The sequence below is a fragment of the Sparus aurata genome, chromosome 16 (assembly GCF_900880675.1).
Source record: "Sparus aurata chromosome 16, fSpaAur1.1, whole genome shotgun sequence".
In the NCBI taxonomy this organism is placed as follows: Eukaryota; Metazoa; Chordata; class Actinopteri; order Spariformes; family Sparidae; genus Sparus; species Sparus aurata.
In genome coordinates this window covers 29,036,812-29,053,089 of record NC_044202.1, presented here as the reverse complement: position 1 = coordinate 29,053,089, position 16,278 = coordinate 29,036,812, and the positions used below count along the sequence as shown (strand labels likewise).

At 39.9% G+C, this 16,278-nt stretch overlaps 2 long non-coding RNA genes across 2 annotated transcripts; one reads left to right on the top strand and one right to left on the bottom strand.

The window, feature by feature from the left end:
* Nucleotides 1-277: 277 nt before the first annotated feature.
* LOC115597327 (uncharacterized) lies at nt 278-830 on the top strand. Its single transcript, XR_003987070.1, has 2 exons — nt 278-455; nt 575-830. It is a non-coding gene; the product is annotated as an uncharacterized LOC115597327 (long non-coding RNA).
* A 14,366-nt stretch (nt 831-15,196) lies between these two features.
* Nucleotides 15,197-16,278, bottom strand: LOC115597326 (uncharacterized). The gene is made up of 2 exons (XR_003987069.1): nt 16,189-16,278; nt 15,197-15,697 (listed from the first exon to the last, which is right to left on the bottom strand). It is a non-coding gene; the product is annotated as an uncharacterized LOC115597326 (long non-coding RNA).

Below are 16,278 nucleotides of genomic sequence, written 5' to 3'. Positions count from 1 at the left end.
TGAAATGTTTCTCTGCTTCCATCAAGCCCGGTTGATGGCCCGCCCCCGGGAGCCATATACCCCACTGTGATTGGTAGGTTCGTTCAGCTCCAGATGGTGCAACAAAGGGACCTTCCAAGCGCAACAAAGGGACCTTCCACACACAACGCGGCAAAGTGCCATTCGCATAAAACTCACAGGCTGCACTAACATTAAACTTTCATATCAAGGCGGGGGCCACAAAATATTGGCCCGGGGGCCGCAGTTGGCCCGCGGGCCGTGAGTTTGAGACCAATGGTCTAGTGGGTAATATTATACCCTATATAGTGTACTCAAAGTATCCCACAATGCAAAGCGAAAAGTAGTGTACAACCGATGGTCACTAACCGAGCAATATTTACCATCATGCATTGCGCTGAGTGAAAAAATGGCGGACGAACGTACAGTGGTCGCGGAGCAGGAGCGGATGTTTAAATGTGAGTAACGTTAATTTAAATATAACTTTCCGATTAACATTTGAGGATGTGTTGAAGTGTGTATTAACAGTTGCTTAGTAGTATTTATGCCATAATTTATCACCTGTCCCCTGACTCAGTGCTACATGACTCGGACAGTGACACACCAGAGCCAGGGAGTCTGTCAGGCACAGAGGAGCCAGGGCCTCCAAAAAGGCCAAGGCGTGATGCAATATTGGAGTTGCTGGAGAGGGAGGAAAAGAGGGCAGAGGAGAGAGACAGGAGAGCTGAGGCCAGGCAGGAGAGGCTGTTAAACCTTCTCGAAAAGACTGTTGAAAAAATTTGAGAGAGATAAAAAAAGGAGATATTCATTAATAAAATGTTCTTTAAAAAGTTTATGAGCACTGACTGAACTCATATCTATAACATACCAACAATGTGTCAGAAACAAAAACTGATATAACAATAAGATGTTTACAAGGCAAATTATTGGTGCATAAACATTTATCAGTAATAACTAATTAACAAATCATTACGATATCATTTAAAACTATTTACAAGAAGTATAACATAACAATAACAATAACCTAACCTAACCTAACTTTTTTTTTATTTTGTTATTTTTAGCAATAGTCATGTTCCTGAAGAACGGGAGGAGCTTGTCTGGTGCAGACAGCGCAGCAGCGATATGCCCGCACAGCTGTTCCCCATAGTGCAGGTCCTGCTGAGGCTGCTTACCTCCATTATCTGGAGCCTCTTCCAGATATGTCCCCATCTCTGATGCACAGGTTATGCAATATTGTACAACAGGCAATCACCTTCACCGCAAATGCAGGGTGCACCTTGAGAGCCTTGAAGAAGACGGCTCGCCATCTGGTTTTCATCATGCCAAAGGCCCGTTCGATGACAGAACGTGCCTTTGCATGGTGCCGGTTAAATCACCCAGCAACCACACCCCTCACAGGCTCTCTGTAGGGAGTTACGAGAGCGATTGGTCGGGACATGCAGGGGTATCCACCATCCCCTAGGATGCAGTAGCCCTCAGGTGGGTACAGGCTCTGTACATAAAGAGGGTTGTTTTTTAGGACTCTAGAGTCATGTACAGACCCTGGATAGCTGACAAATATATCAATAAATTGGCACTGGCAGTCACACACAGCTTGCAATTGGATCAAATGAAACAATTTCAAATTAAAATAGACCTGGGCATCTGCACCAAGTGGCTTTATGCGGACATGGCAGCCATTGATGCTTCCCACAACCCTGGCGAATGCTGGTGATCCAGCCAGCCGTGCAAAGCCAGCACTAATTTCTTGCAGGTCATCAGGGGCTGGAGAGCGGATGACCCTGTTTTTAATTTGTATTAATTTGTCAGCAACCCTGTGGATGACATCGTGCACAGTGGACCATGGCATGCCAAATGCTCTCGACACAACGTAATAGGATGTCGCACTCGCCAGCCAAAATAGGAAGACCAGAACCTCAAGGGCATGACCCCAGCCATGGTCAAACGGAGAGCAGAGGACGTGGACAAGATGGGCCACTGTGGGTCTGGAGAGGTGGAAGTCTGGCCAGGGGTCACTTTGGCTATCGAAGTACAAACTGCTGGTTCCCAGCCTGCAGTACTGAGTTGGTTGTTCATGCTGTAAATAAATAAAAAATAAAACTGATAATATGGTGTCATAAAATGAAATGAGCAGTAGTAATTATTTTTAACTTATATATTTTTTATATATTTTAACTACTATATTTTAGTCATGTATCTTTTTATGAGCTACTGGACACCTTAATTTCCTCTAAGGGATGAATAAAGCATTTATCTGTTTATCCATCCATCTAATCTGATTTAAGAACAAAGGTGTACCATGTCTGTTTCCACAGGAAGGGGAGTAGTCTGACAATACCAGTGAATTATTGACACTGACAATACATCATTGATTTAGATGTCTAAAATCCTTCATCTTTATACTTACAATCTGATGGCGTCTTGCTAGGTTGGCAAGAGCCGCAAATCTCACTCTTCTCCTTCTTGATTGCTCTATTCTGATTCTCCTTCTTACCAAAATCATCTGAATTAAGGTCAGCAAAAATACAGATAAATTTATGTTCCCGTTTGGTGGCATTTTCAGGAGCTCTTTAATAAAATGCGAGGTAAAATGGGGTCTTTGATCACACAGTACGGACAGTACAAGACAATGAACAAAGACAAAGGATGTGGCGCGAAAATGGTGTGTGTGTGTCGGTTTTGACTCAGTATTATCGGTAAACCTTTTTAATACTCATTATTCAATTAAATATTTATTATGGATAGTCCACAACCGGCATTGATGTATGACGTTTCAACTGCACGACAGCAGCGACGTCATTAACGGCGCCGGAGTAGTGTCCGAAAGAGCGTTTTTCTGTCTGCCGTTGAGCTCACTATATAGTGCACTATGTTGGACTCACTATGTAGTGACTAGGGAGTAGGGAATGAGTGGGTGATTTCGGACACAGCCAGGGGCTTCAAACAAAGACCCACCCACTCTGTGAAGCATTTGAATATTGCCAGGGCAAGCCAATCAGAGGCAGCGTTGGCTTAGCATGTCATGACATGTTTCATCCCTCTTTTCAAAGAAGAATAAATTAAAATGTATAATATATAGTTCTTCTTTTTTTATAAAAAAAAATATTTCATGTTATTGGCCAAAATTGTAGTTTGTAAATTAATAGTTAAACTACAAAAAAATGACCCAAAATGTAGTCTAACTTCTTGACGCAGCACAAAATATGAATGTAGTTCAAATATCAGCAAGTTACAGCAAATTGTAGTTAAACTATGTAGTTCAACTACATTTAGTTTAAGTCTTCCCAACACTGACCGTCATACTCATCATACGAAAACATTTTCATTCAGGTATCGTGACGTAATATAACAAGGGACCCCTTGCTCATGCCCTGTTTTCCATGCTAAACGTTAGCCTAAATTTGGAGTACTATTTACCCCCCTTGCCAACAAGCTAACATGACATGGTTAATTTTCAATGGATGCAATTTGTGTCCTAGTTTCATATAACATAGCGTCACTCTAGCACAAAATATATAAGATAAAACGTTTCTAAGAATTGTAGCACAATTATGCATGCACGCACACGTTAGCTAGCTCTGTCATATTTTAATATCAGGCTAACCAATGGCAGTGACAATATCTTTGCAGACTTATCTTAGCTAAACTAATCACCTTAACACACATGAAAAATAAAAAAGCAATATCATACAAATATAGTTGTAAAACGTCTTACTGCGATGTGTTTTTGAGATTAGACGCTGAAGTCTTGTAAACCGATATCATCATGTATACGGACACTGTTTCCTTTTCTTCCCCTGTACATGCACTCCTCCTCCGTCTTTTCTTCATAATTTTCACTGTTGACAGTGTTGTCTTCTGTCTCCATTTTGGCCTTTTTGTCTCCAAATCTTCAGTCCACAAATTACTCTCTACTTCGTTGTGTAGGTATGTTACCTCCAGAAACCCGTGCCTGCTGCTGTTGTCCTTTCCTAACCTCATAGATTAATTGGCGGTCGCGATCGGACGGCCTTATTGAAAATGCAGATAATTCAAATTGTGGCCGTACTCAGCAGCGACTTTTGCTTTTAAAAGTAGCGAAGTACATTACATGGTGTAAATTTGATTCATATATAATAGAAAATTACACTCATAAAAGTACAAGTACCCAACAAATCTACTTAATTACAGTAATGTGAGTATTTGTAATTTTTTACTTCCACCCCTGGCAATAAGAACCAGAGAAGGGCCTTCATTCTTCATAGGGAACCACACTGTTGCTCTATCAGACCATCGTACGTCATGTCAACAGCACACAAACAACTTGTATGTAGCCAAAAAAAAGAACTTGTACAATATCATATAATAATTATCAGCTTGCCAGGGACTTCGCAACTAACAGTCAAGGTGCAAATGACCTGGAGTCTACTGATTAAGAAGGTTGTCGGGACTATGTCCTTAACTATATGCAGTCTGATACCTTACTCAACTCTGAGGACGAGGGTATGAGTCAGCTGCTGATGTTAAATGATTTGGTTAGTAACATAATTGATAATCGCGATCTAATTCACAATGGGATTACACAAGAACCCAAGACACCTAGTATTTCAGCAGCTGGCATCACAGTTTATATTTACAATTCTAGTACAAAAATATATATGTTTTCCATAATGGAATAAGCTGTTCTCAGATAGAAAGTCCACAGAACACTGTTTAAAGCTAGAAAGTTGGCAGGGTCCAGCAAACATAAACAAAGTAAAACAATATGAAGTTGTGTTGGCCCTTAAATGTCCTTTTTGTTAGAGAAGTTCACATTCACAACTCGTCAAATACTGATGCACGGGGATGCTGATTAAAATGTCCTTCCCAAAACTACAAAGTGCATCCTTGGATATACGTATCTAATGGCTGTGGGTTATTAATTTGTGGCCAGAACTTATTAAATTGTGGACACACATTTTTTTTCTTCTCAAATGTCACCAGACAGGCTCTGTAGGACACATGTCACCTGGGGAACAGATTTTGAAACGCCGGAATGCATTCCTTCTAGTGAATGCCTGTCTGTTCAATCTTTTTGTATGTGTCATTCTAGCTCTTCTCCTTCTTATCCTCCTCCATCAGCAGGTTTGTTTTTATTTGTACTTGCGTAAATGTACTCACTTTTCAGCACTGCCTGTCACAGTTTACAGTTGTATATTTGCACATGCAGGACACACACAGCAACTTTCACATTTATTTGCAGACATTTTGGCCACCTACACCAACATTCATTGCAACATAATCACATCTGTCCATAAACTACCCAGCTTTTTTGATTTCTGATGTTACTAGACCAGCTGGTAAGATGGGTGTATTTTCACAGCTTAGCAGTTGGTGACAGATAAACTCTCCTTCAGTATTTGATACTGTGTAATAGTAGTAAAATACTTCCGGACTGTAATAAGAGAGCTCCGTAGCATGCAGGAAATTTGTTAGCAGCTAGGGGAGGATAGCAAGAGATTTAGTTGTCATAAAATAGCTCTTTTGAGTATGTAGGATGAATGAAATCCTGACCATTAGTTTTCTGACATCCCATACATTTGATTCAGTTAACAAAAGGCAAAAGCACCCACACAAGCTGAAAATATGTCAACATTAATGTTACCAAGTCTGTCTAGGCTGGAACAGGATGGCTTTGCCATGAAAATTTCAGTGCCATTTTGTCCCCCATTTGCTCTGTCAAAGCTACTGAAGAGAGAGCGAGAGAGAAACAGATATAGACGGGCAACGTGGGATACAAACACTAGGATGAAGCACAAGAGAAGATCAGGAGGTGTTGATTGCATAAGACCATCACAAATATCATGGTAAAGACCTGAGAGGGAGAGGAGCTATTTTAAACCTGGGAGCTCTAGCTCAGAGAAAAAAGCAGTGTGGGCTGATATGTTGGCCATCACAACAAACTGTGCTTGTGTGTGTGTGTTTATGAGTGTGTGTTCATGTGTGTGTGTGTTTGTGTGTGTGTGTGTGTGAATGTGTGTGTGTGTGTGTGTGTGTGTGTGTGTGTGTGTGTGTGTGTGTGTGTGTGTGTTTGTAAAGCCTGTGTTCCCTCCCTGCTGAAACCTGGCAGATAGCAGACAGGGACTTTAAAGACATGATACATAATAGACTTGGGTTTTTCACAATGATGCACCTCCAAATTTGTATCCTGTTCAAATAATTACAAAATATCCTGACTGTTGTTTCACAAATTGAAAATGTACAGAACAAATGCAGACTCTATATAAATATATATATTTATCTGAGCAGTATGGTGGCTGGATATATGTAGATGATGTTGGTAAAGAAACAATACATGTATTGTTGGATGAAGTGGTAAAAATGTCCCACTGCTGGGATCTGAACCCTGAACCAACTCAAAAGAAAAAGTAGTTGCTATTTCTTCATGACTGAAAAGCGTAACTGAAAAACAATATTTCTGTTGCCAGCTTGCATTCAGTGTTAATATTCTTTGCAGATATGAAAAAAAAAATAATACTCCTTAATTTTGATTGAAGATAGCTATTTTTTACTGGCTGTAATATTACATTGAGTGGTTTTATTGCCTAGGTTGATATTTGTACTGGCCAGCATGTGAATATGGTCTGAAATGTATGTTGGGGAAGCTGAGTAAAAAATAAATATAACAGAATGTTATAATTTGCTGATCCTTTTTGCCATATATTCAATTGAAAACAACACTAAGAAATCAATGATTTTTGTAAATATATGCTTCTTCTGAATTTGATGGCAAGTTGGGAAATGCTGAGTTCCAAGGGACTAAGAATGGACCTATTTTTTGGCACTTGCTCCAACATTTAGCCAAATAGTAATTTCATCAATTTAGGCTTGAGACAAGAATTAGCTTAAAGAAGATTACTGGAGAGTTGCACAGTCTGGTACCGGAGTTTATTAGGTTCCATAAAAAAGCAACACAAATAAACAATTATTTCAGTCCCGCAAGCGAAATGAAAAAGTTCTTCCTGCGCTCCTGCTTTTTATGCTGAAGGGTCTCCAACTATTTTTAGAAAAACCTGCACCTGAGGGGCTAATTCTAATGGTGGATTAAGATAGCACTTGGGTGTGCATATTTGTTGTCGTTGTAGAGTAGACAGCTGCTTTGTACAAAGTCGACAGTTTCCATCCATAGTATAGATGCTTCCACACACTACTTCTCGGATGCTTTGATGTCATGATTGTCGGCTAAGGATGGCTTTGCTTGCTTGTGCCATTCATTTTCGTAGCAAACAATATAACATTACCAGCTGAATTAAAAGGGAAAAGGGTCAATAGGGCGTGCTGTAGGTTTAGCTGATAGTGAAGTCATCATAAGGCAAACTACTTTATTTTTATTTTAAATGAAGCATTTTCATTAACCATTTATTTGACTTAACTGAAACAACCACATTGGATTTAGATTGATATTACATTGAATGTATAACTTAAAAGAAACATGATTCAATCATTATTTGTAAAAACGTAGTCCGTTTGTTCTCTAACTTCCGCTGACACAAATGTTTGCCAGTATTATTACTGCCTATTAATAATTGAATTATTGATAAGTTCTAGTAACGCCTTATCTTGACCACTTGAGAGCAGTACTCACTCATTATTGTCAAAACACATCTAATTGCAGTCAGCTCCCCCAGTGTAGAGACCATGGACATATTTATGCTGAATCCAAATTTCAACCGCCTGGACTTTCGGACGGCTCAGGCTTCAGTCGTAGGCCTACTCACCTAGACGTGGTCACTCTCATCACGTCAAATCAACGAGTGCTGCGACGCCAATATAAGCATAAGCCACTGATAGACAACCGTAAGGACTACAATAAAAAAATGCATTTTGATTACCCATACAGTTTATACTTCTGTATTTCTGTATGATGTGGTTGAATATAATTTCTAATGTAGTGTCAAACTACTTGTCTAAAGTTTACAATTATCTGACTTATTAACTTTAAAACACTCACATGTGGAGTCCTAAATCAAGGATGAAACAGCTGGTCTTCAGGTCAAAGGCATTTATTTCACACAGCAGGATACATGCAGTGAGCTCTCCCGGGACGAACTGAACTCTCTGTCTAATGCTCCAACTTATATACTATTCTGATCTGGGGGTTTCCACGCCCCTGGATCCTCCTTCCTTTAGGCCTGATCAATACCCTTATCCTCGATTAACTTCCATTTTTAGATTATACCGGTGTAATACCTTCCAAATAAGGCCTTAAAAATATAGCCAGACAACCCCGCTCTCAGCCCCCTCCCTCCTCTGGGCCTTGGGTGTCACGTTCAATAGTCATCTTTTGTTTATTTCATACATTACATTTATCATTTCTATAAACAGCAATTGTGACTCTAGTGGCCTTCTTGGGGATTCCTTCTCCAGTGTTTTCTGCTATGCAGGCCTCCTAGGTACTTTCCTGGCTCTTACAGAGAACAGTTGAGCACTTCTAAATAGGGCGAGGGTATTGCAGCTCAGATTTTATACACTACACTGACATGATTCAAGTAACATTCATTATAGGCTCGTTCGAAAAGAATGCCTCTGCTTAACAGTAGACGAGATCAGGAGGCAGCAGCAGGGGGTAGAGCCAAAAAGGTGGGATCAAGTCGGATTGTAAATGCGCCTCATTTCTCTTATGTGTTGTTTCCTCGATCATCGCTTGAACCGTAAGTCGTTCCTGTCGCCACCTTCCAGGTTGCCCCCCAAAGTAATACCTCCTTGTGTTTAGAGAAGCGATGTGTGATGAACGATATCGCTCTAATGTGCTAGGGAGATCGAAAACATGACAGCAGCCTTCACATTATTTTTTTACCAGATTGATTGGAAGCTGCAGCGGATCAGACTAATCTAATAGATCACAACATCAGTTGAGTGAAGACAGATAATAGGTTAAATTTAAGTGTATCACCATCAAGTTTTAGGCTATATTTTATTTGTTTTCTGGTTCACCAGTCTCACTCTTGAGCACACAAGCATCTCTCATCGTTCATCGCTCCCCTAAGCAAGGATCATCAAATATGTCAGCCTGACTGTTAGAGAACAAAGGGACCACAAACAACATTCTTCAATTATTGCATTAGGGGTTATTAACTGATGATTTCACTATCAGAATATCACTGAATACAGAGGCAAATAATTAATAAAAATGTATTCTAGGAGTTGAAATGGTCGCTGTGCCTCTGAGCAGACACAGTAGTCAGTATAAATACAGACTGCAGCTTCTTTTTCATGCACAGCTGCTTGTTAAACAGGTTACAGACAGAAAACAACAGGCAAATTGAATTTAAAGGTTGTCAGTTCACCTCCCAATAATCAGGATATCAGTAGGAGCATCATATCCCGAAATGTCCAATGAGATAAAACTGTGAGAATGTACAAAAAACTGAACTCAAAACCACACCAGAGAGCAAAGCGGACGCAGACCCAGATCAGCATTTGAAAAAATGAAGTAATCCTGCTAATTGTTTGTCATCTGCTTCAAAGATATTTAAACAGGTTTAAATATCATGGTTGGTTATAATGTGGGACACAGACAGCATCTGAAATGATGCATTATACTAACTGCAAAATAAATCATATCTTTATTTTAAGACATCCATGAATCAAGTTCATTGTAGTGTTGTCACAATAACAAAGTTATGACTTTGGTACAATACCTGTCTAAAATATCTTGATACTGATACTGAAACGATACCATGGTGGAAAACTAAAACATCATCAAAAGTAATGGAATAAAATATTAGATGAATGTGAAACTTAAAATGATTTATTTCTTTTTATTAATTAAAACACTTACTATACTTTATTCGTCCCACAAAGGGGAATTTTGCAATTTGCATTTCATGATGATGAAGTTCAAACCCTGGATTATTAGCCTGCAAACTACATTAGTGCACTAAAGTACAACACAAATGGCCCAGACCTGGTGGAGGTCTGTGCTCTAATCACACCATTTTCTAAATTACAATATATATTATAAATTATTGACAAAAATGTACATGCTATGATTATATTACTAGTACTGATTGAATTTATAAGTGGTGTTGTTGATCAGCATACTTGTGAACACCAGTGCATGTTATGGTAAAGTTCGTGTTACCAGTATGAACGTTGTGTTTGCATACAGAGATGTGTGGGACCACATCGGACTGTTAAACAGTTCGCTTTACCCCTGACTGCCTCGTGCAACTCTGATGGTGGAAATAGTTCGCTTGACTTCCATCTGAGGGATATTTACATTACCTATCGCTAACCTGCACCTAAATTGGACGTGTTGGCTCCCTTGTGCGGATTACGGATTTAAAGCATCGTTTACAGACGGGCTTTGTGGTGTCCGTGGGCTTGTCCTTACTGTCGGCAACGACAGTAAGAGCCCTGTGCGTCTGCTTCTTCCACAAGCCTAGAACGGTCGGCAGGAGCACTCATGCCACTTTCAGCCATGTCTGTCTCGCTCTGCTCTGTGACTGTCTGTCACCGCGAAACCACGCCCACTCTGTCTGCAGGCAGTGAGGAAGCAGAGAGAAGCTGCACACAGGCTGTGTCCCAATTCAGGGTCTGCACACTTCGAGTGCGCATTTGAAGTGCGATTACGTCACTATTCCGCGGCGAAGGGTGTCCCAATTCAAAGTGTTCTCATAATGCACCCCACAAATGCGCACTCCTTTCACCTGTTTTTCGAGTGTGCACCGCTACTTCACTTCGTGGTCTCACATATCCCAAGATTCATCGCGCGCCCGAAGAGAATAAATAAATAAATAAATAATGCCGACCTCAAGTGGCGCAGATCTCGTATTTAAATGTAAGTATTGGGTTTATATTAAAACCTCCACATTTCAGTTAACATACGTTGGTAATGCTCAGCTTGATCCCTTTGGAAGTAAAGCCTTAAAAGCCTTCGCTTTCAAACGTAAGACGTTGACTTGTATTTTATATCTTATTGTGACTGTGGAGATGTTAGAGACTATCTTTACTTCATGTACATAAATGGACCAAGATGAACAGATTCAGATCAGGCTGTGATCCCTGCTTTATTTCAGACCGTAACACTGTAAAGTCTAGTTAAACATTAGAATTGAATAAAGAGCTAAGTTTAGGATTATCCTCGATAATTAGGATATTATTATCCTCGATGATGATTATATATTTTTTGCTGTGTTAGATCTCTTTTGTCTGTTGATGCAACACAAAACGTCTTTTACATTTCATTGTGTTTTAGGGAGCAAACAGAGAGGAGGAAGAGGAGGAGGAGGATGAAGGAGGACACGAGGCTGCAGAGAGGATGGAGAGGCTCTTCTCTGCTCCAGAGGACAATCCTTACATTATACCTGTTGTTATTTAGTTAATGTATGGGTTCTTTTTATATTATTTGTTCATAATTGTTCATTTTATATAATTCATGAAATAAAATATTGTTCTATTGTTACACGTTGTCTATTCCATTCAGTATTTACAGCTTAAGTACAATTTATAACAGCAAACGGCATCAAGTGCTACTTTTCAGGGACAACAAGGGATTTAACTTTTTTTTTATTATGAAGGTCTTAACATTTACAACTATTTCCAAATTTAATGCGTAAATAACTATTTACAGATTATTATTCACTATTAACAAAAACAATTATTATTGAAAACAATATTAAAACAGTTAGTGATGATGGACAGTAACAGGCTGAGCAGGAGTCCCTGCAGTGCTGCTGGGCTGGATGGTGTCAGTGGGACATCATCTGGGTCGGTACTCAGGGTGTTTGGGGGTCCAGTCTCCTCTGTCCACCACATCGTCCATCAACTGGGTCTGCAGTTCTGACTCGATCCACGGCTGCCATGTCACTAAGAATGTTTTAAGAAAGAAGCAATTTCAATTATAATAATAATAATAATAAATCATTACAACAAACAAAACTATCTACCAAACACTCAATAGGAATAACGCCTTTAAAATTTAAATAAAACCCTAAGTGGCGATCAGCAGTTTATATGTCGGCATTAACGTAAAGTATCAGTATAATAATTACCCCAAACTGTTAGCTAGATAATAATGATAATATTGATAACATTACTGTGGGTTCAATAACAGGTTTACCTCTCCATGGTCCTCTCAGCCCGAGATAAACCAGAGCCGCTTCTACTCTTCCCCCACAAGCAGGAGGATTAAAAATGAAATCAGGAATTCCTGAAGCTCAAACAGATCTGACAGTCAAACTTTACTCTTCTTGTCACTTTCACGGACCTGGGCTGCAGAAATAGTGACGTACGAGTAGAGGCGGGAACACCTGGTGACGCAACCAGGAAATGCTGTGAAGGGTAGACCGTCCCATTTCACAACAGGCTGACGCGGCCTGCAGGGCGCACCTAAGTACACTCACTTGGTGAGACCGCAAAGGGCGGGTCCTTGAAGTGTGCAGACCCTGAATTCAGCTATAGATACGCTGCCCCGCTGTCGCACAAAGTTCATAAATACCGAAACTAATAAAACGTGAAAAAGTATTGTTTTTAACGGCTGGGTACCGCAGTACCTTTCTATCGGTTTACCAACACTAGTTCATTGCAATCTAAATTCCCTATTACTTTAGTAATGAAGATGTCTCAACTGATTACACTTTAAACTGCAGACACACGTTTGATTTTTTTCACGGTGATATACCGTGTATCAGAAGTAGGCAATATCAATGGACACTGCGGGAAATCTATGGATTGTGCAGTCCACGTCATATAACTAAAAATTGTGATTAATAGCAGATGGGCGGTGGGTAAAATAATGCAGAATAGAAGTGCATACCTCCCTTGACAGAGCTGTGCGCAATTTCACACGCGACACATTTAACTTTTGATTATCTAAATATTGCCTTCCATCCATCCAGCCGGCGGAATGTTTTGTCCTGTGAACAAATGTTGTTCTGACCTCGGACAGTGATGAAGCTCTCTGTTTGCTCCCTAAAACAAAATAAAATGTGAAAGACGTTTTGTGTTGCCTCAACAGACAAAAGAGATCTAATACAGCAAAAAATATATATTCTCTTTATTCAATTCTAACGTTTAACTAGATTTTACAGCTTTACAGTCTGGAAATAAAGCAGCCTGATCTGAATCTGTTCATCTTGGTCCATTTATGTACATGAAGTAAAGATAGTCTATAACATCTCCAACAGTGGCGTGCACAGACTATTTGAAGGGCAGGGGCGAAAAGAAAAAAAAGGGCACATGCAGCTGGTTTTTGCCACTGAAGAGGGCACTAAGTTCTGTGTGTTGCCGAGGGCACTTTAGACATATTCATATGTTATACAAATGGCACATTATATAGCCTTAAAACAGACTAACTAGACAGACTACTCAAGTTAATTTGTAGTTAAATCAGCATCCACGAGAACTGTGTAGATTCAACATTGGACTGTGAAGAACACACAGAGACATGGATGTATGAAGGAAATAAAACCCTAGGGGGTCTGGGGGTCCTCCCCCAGAACATTTTCAATTAAGTAGATGCCATTTCCTGTAGTGCATTTTAACACCATATTAGCACTAGATAATCCAAACTGGTTCTGTGAGATATAGTTCTGGCTCAATATAGATCAAAAAGGGGCCCAACATAAAAGTAATAGCAACAGTAATGTTTCAAAGTATTTCTTGGTCTTAGTTGTCTTCTGGAGTTTAGTGTGTTTTCTTCACCCAATAGGGCTCTGTGATAAAAACACAGGGAACAATACACATTTAAAATATTTATTTGACACCTCAAAAGAAACAAAGTATGATGAAGCATGGACATACAGTGGCTTGCAAAAGTATTCACCCCCTTGAACTTTTCCACATTTTGTCATGTTACAACCACAAATGTTAATGCATTTTAATGGGGTTTTATGTGATAGACCAACACAAAGTGGTGCAAAATTGTGAAGTGGAATGAAAATGATACATGGTTTTTAAACATTTTTAAAAATATAAAACAGAAAAGTGTGGTGTGCAAAAGTATTCACCCCCCTGAGTCAATACTTTGTAGAACCACCTTTCCCTGCAATGACAGCTGCACGTCTTTTGGGGCAAGTCTCTACCAGCGATGCACATATAGAGACCGAAATATTTGCCCATTCCTTCTTGCAAAATAGCTCAAGCGTAGTCTGATTGGATGGAGAGTGTCTGTGAACAGCAATTTAAGTCTTGCCAAAGATTCTCACTTGGATTTAGGTCTGGACTTTGACTGGGCCGTTCTAACATATGAATATTCTTTGATCTAAACCATTCCATTGTAGCTCTGGCTGTATGTTTAGGCTTGTTGTCCTGCTGGAAGGTGAACCTCCGCCCCAGTCTCAAGTCTTTTGCAGACTCTAACAGGTTTTCTTCCAAGATTGTCCTGTATTTGGCTACATCCATCTTCCCATCCCATGGATTGAACAGTGCTCTGTGAGATGTTCAAAGCTTGGGATATTTTTTCATATCCTAACCATGCGTTAAACTTCTCCACAACTTTATCCCTGACCTGTCTGGTGTGTTTCTTGGGCTTCATGATGCCGTTTGTTCAACAGTGTTCTCTAGCAAACCTCTGAGGCCTTCACAGATCAGCTGTATTTACACTGAGATTAGATTACACACAGGTGGACTCCATTTACTAATTAGGTGACTTCTGAAGGCAATTGGTTGCACTGGATTTTATTTAAGTGTATCAGAGTAAAGTGGGGTGAATACTTTTGCACACCACACTTTTCAGTTTTCTATTTTTAAAAAAGGTTTTAAAACCTTGTATCATTTTCCTTCCACTTCACAATTATGCACCAATTTGTGTTGGTCTATCACAAAAAATTACAATTGTGGTTGTAACGTGACAAAATGTGGAAAAGTTCAAGGGGGGTGAATACTTTTGCAAGCCACTGTATATGTTTCCAAATGAGCTGTGCACTTACAAAAGGCATTTTAAGGAACAGCATTTTTAAAAATAAAAATAGAAAAAAAAATCCCAAATGCTTAGCCTGGCGGGGGGGTCAACCTTAAACCTGGCGGAAACCCTGATATGCAATGCTAACCCCACTTTTAATTTTACTGGCTAGCTTTAAAAAGCTATGTCCGCAAGACTTATGTAGCATGTATGCTACCCTATTAATGCACAGTTTATGTACTAACAGATAGCCACAACATTATTATCTGGGCTAGGATCAGAAGACTAGATTCAGCTCTAGGAGCGGAGAGTGAGACACGGAACACAGTAAGATTTTAGTGACACCATATATTATAATAGTGGAATACCAATAACATTAAATAGAATAACAATAGAAATATGGAATGCAAATACAAATGGCCATTCGTAAAAAACATCAGTATGTACAATCAATTTCGTCAGTGAACATCGGAGGACTCACAGCGCACATATAATTCATGAGCACCTGGTATTCCCAGGCAGTCTCCCATCCAAGTACTAACCAGGCCCAAATGCCAAAGAACAGAGTTCAAGCTCTACCGCAATGCAACGGCCCAACGGATTAGTGTCCAATGGGGAAGGGGAAAAGTCCAAGGGTTGGAAGGTGAGTGTGTGTACTGTGTGTAGGGGCCGTTAGTGAGTTGCGAGGGGCCAAACAATTAGGAAAAGGGAGCGGCTGCCTAAAGGAGCCTCCTACCAGCCTGACCAGAGCAGTGGGGGTTCTGTTGGCTTTTCTCGGGACACAGTCTTCAGGCTTGGTGCCCAGGCTAATTCTCAGCTCGCCATCAACCTGGCCTGTATGGAAAACAGGTCCAATTAAATATCTAGTGTGCACACAACATTCAAGAAATACTACAACCAATTAACACAGGCTGCATTAAATAAATAGCAGTATCTCAAATTCAATAATTCCAATATTGTACAATATAATCACAGCATGATATATATAAATCGATATAAATCATTAACATAATATTTGTTATATCAAAATATTCATCACAGTACGTCAGTATCACCAAGACAAGCATCCAGACCAAAATGCATAGCAGTACCAGCAGCTACCTGGACTGCATGTAAGTGACTAGCTTAAAGAGCTTCAGTACATTCAATTCTTGCCACAAAGATAATACACACAATCATAAAATCACGTCACACTTCTAACACTTCATGTGGCAGGACACATTCAGAGAACTAGGCATACAAGACACTTAACCGCTCTGACAATCAACAGGTAGCGGCTAGGCTAAGCCAACGCCATTCAAATGAATAGCGTTAGCGCGACTCACCAAAGTCCGTGATTAAATCGGCATACGGCTCCAATTCTGAGGTTCAGCGGCTCTGGTAGTCGGCTCCTATGTGTTTTATGTGGTTTAAAT